The sequence below is a fragment of the Dromiciops gliroides genome, chromosome 1 (assembly GCF_019393635.1).
Source record: "Dromiciops gliroides isolate mDroGli1 chromosome 1, mDroGli1.pri, whole genome shotgun sequence".
Lineage (NCBI taxonomy): Eukaryota > Metazoa > Chordata > Mammalia > Microbiotheria > Microbiotheriidae > Dromiciops > Dromiciops gliroides.
The window spans coordinates 223,706,310-223,712,309 of NC_057861.1; the positions used below are offsets into that span (position 1 = coordinate 223,706,310).

The window sequence follows — 6,000 nt, forward strand, 5'->3', positions numbered from 1 at the left end:
TATCAAAAATGTCCTTTCCTCTCAATATATAAAAATCCTTTCTCAGCATGAAGACCTCCCCAACCAAAGTAGCCTCACTCAACTGAACTCCTCCTCTAGCAACACTTACCATACATGCTGCCTATTTAGTAATGAACCACATGCCCTGTGATGACATCCAGAACACCAGACCTGGAGTCAGAGCTCAAATCCCAGCCCTGCCACTTACGATCTGTGACTTTTGGAAAGTAACTTTAACCACTGTGGGTTTTGGTTCCTTCATCTGCAAAATGAAGATGGATTACAGGACGTCTAAGGTCACTCCCAATTCTAAATCTAAGATCCTGTGATTTTTTTCCTATTACTGCTTGCTATTATTTAACTTTTGTACTTCTACTTAACTTTTTATACATTTAAAGACTTTGTCCTTCACCCTATACTTTCTTTATTCATTTCAAACAGCTTTCATTTTCACTTCAAGGCTGATGGCCTACACAATCTATACTTAGGGGGCAATTAGGTGGCCCAGTGGATAAAGCAGCGACCCTGGATTCAGGAGGATCTGAGTTCAAATCCAGCCTCAGACACTTGACACTAGCTGTGTGACCCTGGGCAAGTCACTTAACCCTCATTGCCCCACCAAAAAAAACAAAACAAAAAAAAAAAAAACATAATCTATATTTATCTACAACAGAGATAAAACTCAAAAAGGGGGAGAAGGGGCACTAAACCATATATAAGGATCCCTGCTGGCTACATCATGACTTAGAAAACCACATATTAACACTATGCTCTATTGTATTTTATGAATTTTTGTTAAATATTCCCCAATTATATTTTTTCTTTCTTTTTTTTTTTTTGGTGAGGCAATTGGGGTTAAGTGACTTGCCCAGGGTCACACAGCTAGTAAGTGTTAAATGTCTGAGGCCGGATTTGAACTCGGGTACTCCTGAATCCAGGGCCGGTGCTCTATCCACTGTGCCATCTAGCTGCCCCCAATTATATTTTAATGGAAATGAAAAACATTTCCATAATCATCTAGTTCAATTCCCACAGCTTTAAGAAGTGAGGAAACTGAGGACCAAAGAGATTCTCTGATAAAATAGCTTCCTGAAGTAACAGAATTGGGACTGAAACTAAGGTCATCTCATCCTCTACCACTACACCACTATGTTTAACTTCCCTGCTCTAAAACTTTTTTTTTTTTGGTTTTTTGCAGGCAATGGGGGTTAAGTGACTTGCCCAGAGTCACACAGCTAGTAAGTGTCAAGTGTCTGAGGCCGGATTTGAACTCGGGTACTCCTGAATTCAGGGCCGGTGCTTTAACCACTGCGCCATCTAGCTGCCCCCAAAGTGGTGGCTTTTTTTTTTTTGGCAGGACAATTGGGGTTAAGTGACTTGCCCAGGGTCACAAAGCTAGTAAGTGTTAAGTGTCTGAGGCAGGATTTGAACTCAGGTCCTCCTGAATCCAGGGCCACTGCTCTATCCACTGTGCCACCTAGCTGCCCCAGCTCTAAAACTTTTAATAGTTCTCCACTGTACTCTGTAAAGCCCCAACTTCTTTACAATGGTATCCAAGGCATCCAAGGCCCTGAGCACTCTAGCTCCATTCTCCTATTTTTTCAACTACCACTAATGAACATTATAATGGAGGAAAAAAACTCGTGAGAGAATTCATAGACTCTATTCTAAGACAGCTGGATAATTCCAACTGAAACTGTCATGTTATCTCTGAATCTCCCAAGTTTCATTTATTCTTTTTTGGGGGGGGGCAGGGCAATGGGGGTTAAGTGACTTGCCCAGGGTCACGCAGCTAATGTCAAGTGTCTGAGGCTGGATTTGAACTCAGGTACTCCTGAATCCAGGGCCGGTGCTTTATCCACTGTGCCACCTAGCTGCCTCAAGTTTCATTTATTCTTAAGAGGGTGTTGACAGGTCAGTCAAGTACCAAACTGACCGTCAAAATTACCTTTTCATATCTTATAAAAAGCCATAAAAGAATGGACGAATGCTAGAATATTGTTCAGAATAAGTTAGCAACAATCAACACTTTACAAAATACAAAATTCAATTAAAGTGTACTGAGGGTAATAAATGGAATTGGTAAATTAGCTCAGTGTTCCAATGAGTACTCAGAAAACCTTTACTCTTCAGTAAAGAGTCAGCTACACCTAAATAACAATATTAGTGTGGGTTTCTTCCAAGACCTATTTCACTAAATCTAATTTCACAAAACTCGGGGGCAGCTAGGTGGTGCAGTGGATAAAGCACCAGCCCTGGATTCAGAAGGACCTGAGTCCAAATGGGTCCCAGACACTTGACACTTACTAGCTATGTGACCCTGGGCAAGTCACTTAACCCTCATTGCCCTATTCCCCGCCCCCCCCCCCAAAAAATTCACAAAACTCAATTATTACAGAGGGGCTTTAAAAAGGTGAATTTCAAATCTCAAAACCATAGTTATTTCAGGTAAAGAAAGAAGTGGTGAATATTTGCCTGCCCTGGAGTCAGGAGGACCTGAGTTCAAATTTAACCTCAGACCTTACTGTAGGACCATGGACAAGTTACTTTACCCCAATTGCTTCCCCTCCCCTCCCCTAAAGAACATTTTAGCATAAAAGAATCTGAAAAACTAGTTCAAAAAAAGCTTTAATCCTGAAAAAAGGAAGTCAAGTTAACTAGTATTTATTAAAGGCCTACTAGTATCAGCTGCTGTGCTAAGAAGCTGACGATACCAAAAAAAAAAAAAAAGACTACCAGTCCTTTTCTCTTTTTTTTTTGTTTTTTGTTTTTTTTGTTTTTAGTGAGGCAATTGGGGTTAAGTGACTTGCCCAGGGTCACACAGCTAGTAAGTGTCAAGTGTCTGAGGCCGGATTTGAACTCAGGTACTCCTGAATCCAGGGCCGGTGCATATCCACTGTGCCACCTAGCCGCCCCCAGTCCTTTTCTCTTTTTTTTTTTTTGGTTGTTTTTTTTTTTTTTTTGCGGGGCAATGGGGGTTAAGTGACTTGCCCAGGGTCACACAGCTAGTAAGTGTTAAGTGTCTGAGGCCGGATTTGAACTCAGGTACTCCTGACTCCAGGGCCGGTGCTTTAACCACTGTGCCATCTAGCTGCCCCAAGTCCTTTTCTCTTAAGGAGCTCACAATCTAATATGGGAAACAACATTCTAATATAACAAATATGGACAAAGAAGATAGGATAAATTGGAGATAATCTCAAAAGAGTAGGGAAGCTTTAATAAGCGATCAGGAAAGGCTTCTTGCAGAAGGTGGAATTTTTGCTAAGACTTGAGAGAAGCCAAGTAAACCAAGAGGCAGCAGGTGAGGAGACAGAGCATTCCAAGCCTCAGCGAAAACCAGGTTGGGGAAAAGTGCCCAATGTGGATCCTGAGAACTTGGATTCCAATCCTGACACTAATTTAATCACTCACCTGTAAAGTGAAGAGATCTGGGCTACCTTTTTGTGTCACAGACCCAACTTTGACAGGATGGTTAAGTCTGCAGACCCCAAGGATGTTTTTTAATAACTGAATAAAATTATAAATTTCAGCTAGAGACAAGTGAAAGTAAAAGATATGTTTTTCCCATCCAAATTCATGAACCCCGACTCTGGGTACACTGACGCTACATTAGGAACCCCCGTAGTAGATAGATAACAGCATTTCCTAGATCTTTAAAAGTTTGCATCTTGCTTTACAGATTTTATCCTCACAACCCTAGGAGGAAGTGTTTTATTATCCCTGTTTTACAGATGAGGAAACTGAGGCTCAGAGAGGTTCAGTGACTTGCACACAAATAATAAGGGTCCAAGGCAGGACCTGAATCCCAAGACCTATCCAAGATCTAAATCTAGGATTCTGCTCTCTCTTCACAAGGGCCACAGCACTGTTTTAAGCCTAAATCCTAACATTCCCGGTCAAACGGGCTTCTATCGCAGCAGGGGAAGACCTCTTCCTGCTCCCCCACTGAGACGTTCAAAGTTTACTGCCCAAGGTTTGTTTTTTTGGTTTTGTTTTGAAAAGGCCGACTTCAGGGGAGGCGTTTGGGGGGCGACTCCTGGCACCGAGAGGGGAAGGAATGAGCCCGACCTCCCCGACATACAGCCACAAACGCGGCCAGACAACGCACAGGAAGAAGAGGGAACAGCCTCAGGGTAAATGGGGGGCGAGGGTGAGGGTTCCCCAAAACCACGCCCCCTCCCCCAATCCCTGAAGTCGGGGGCGAGAGGGGCGGCACCTGACAGGCACGGGGGAGACGGAAGTACCAAACCCTCACGTGGCGTGGGGGCCAGGAAGAGAGGGGGCGCAGCGACCCGTGGAGAGGTTGGGGGGATCCCCCCTCCCCGCAGAGCGCGAGAGGGTCAAATGCGGCGACTCCCGGGCACGCGACTGACCTGCCCCAGCCGCAGCGCGACCGACCTCTTCCTGCTGCTGCCGCTGCTGCCACCGCCGCCTCGCGCTCGCGCTCACGCCGCCGCCTCAGCCGCCGCCGCCGCCTCCTCGGCCGCGCCCCGGGCAAGCCCCAGGCGCCCCATCACCACCCCACCCAAGCTTTTCTACGCCGCCGCCTGTTTACAATGACTGGGACAGAACGGGGCCAGCCAGGCAACGCGCAAGCGCATCCCCTCCTCCCGCCGCTGCCGGCTTCCCCGGTTGCCTTTCCTCTCTTGGACACACGGCGGAGGCCGTCAAAGACGACGCCCTGTACCCTCCCGCGGAGGACGCTGGGAGCTGTAGTCTTCGAGAAACCGAAACGCTCGGCTTGGTGGAGGAGCCGCCTTCCAGGCAGTGAACTACAACTCCCAGGAAGCATCCCGGCGCGGCAGAGCGCGCACATCTCCGGCGTTTGCGCAGTGCGTGGGCCGGGGCGGGGCGTAGGAAGGGAAGGGTGGACGTGTAGCTAGGGATCAAGTTTTTTTGGTAGAGCTGAGCAGCCTGTGTGAAAACAACTCACCTGGAAGTCCTTCTCGGGGGTCCTGAAGAGGCTAACGGCCTCCACCTGTACTCTGTTTGTCAGACCTTCCCATTGCCCCTGCGGGCTTTATTTTTCCAGGCCCACTAACTCTCCAGAAACTAGTTAAACCAGTTTAAAAGCGCAGCCCTAGTGCCTGGCCGGGAATGGGACACCTTCCTGGCATCAGGGAGGGTGGGGATCACCAAAGGCTTATGGGTGGTGGTACCAAGAGGTGGAGCTGGCACCGGAGCGGGCGCTACCTAGCATGCACCTCTGCAACAAAACACGGCAAGGAATTATGCCCAGTTAGTGATAGGGGTGGGGATGGGGGATGGGGGCCCACAGTTAATATCAGACGTGCATGACCTGCCTTTGTCCACCAACTTTACCTGGCACAGTTGTAAGAGGGCAAAACTTGAATTCAGACCAAGGAGCCCGACCCCATCCCAAACATGCCGAACTAGATTAATGAATCATGAGAAATAATGAGCAAGGTTGTCTACAAAACTCGCAAGATAAATACAACAGGAGAACCAGGAAATCCCATAAAAATGCTTAGACAAAAGATGAGAATCAGAGGCCTGGGGTAAACTTTACCTAAGAGCTTTTTGAAAATTGGAAAAACTTTTTCATTAAAGGAGATATCCCTCCCTCAGCTTCTCTTCCATGACTGCATTCTCATATTTATAACACTATTTCTCTAATTGCATTTTCCTCTTCACCTCCCTCCACCACCACTACCACCCCACACACAAAGTGGATATTAACCAAGGTTCTTTCTTTTCTTCTAATACATTTGTCCTTCAAAAATATCTAGCTTCAACCATCACGTCTGTGAATAACTCCCTGGACTTCCCCCATTAACCTCAACACATCTAAAACATTTCAAAATTATCCCTCAAACTCTTCTGGACTTTTTTATTATTGTTTAAAACTCAGCACTTAAAAGTTAATAAAACACCTTATTCACAAGTCTAAGATGGGCAGTACGATTATTATTCTCCATTTTTGAGATTAAAAAATTAAGAATCAATTTAAATGACTTACCCAAGGTCCAACACTAGCAA

The 6,000-nt window shown here is 46.0% G+C and overlaps 1 protein-coding gene across 1 annotated transcript in view; it reads right to left on the reverse strand.

Moving 5' to 3' along the window:
• The window catches only part of RALBP1 (ralA binding protein 1), a 61,005-nt gene extending 56,488 nt beyond the window's left edge, over nucleotides 1-4,517 (reverse strand). Inside the window, exon 1 of the mRNA XM_043967399.1 lies at nucleotides 4,374-4,517. The gene's annotated coding sequence lies outside the window, so the exon portion shown is untranslated. The remainder of the gene's footprint in view (nucleotides 1-4,373) is intronic.
• Between the last annotated feature and the right edge of the window lie 1,483 nt (nucleotides 4,518-6,000).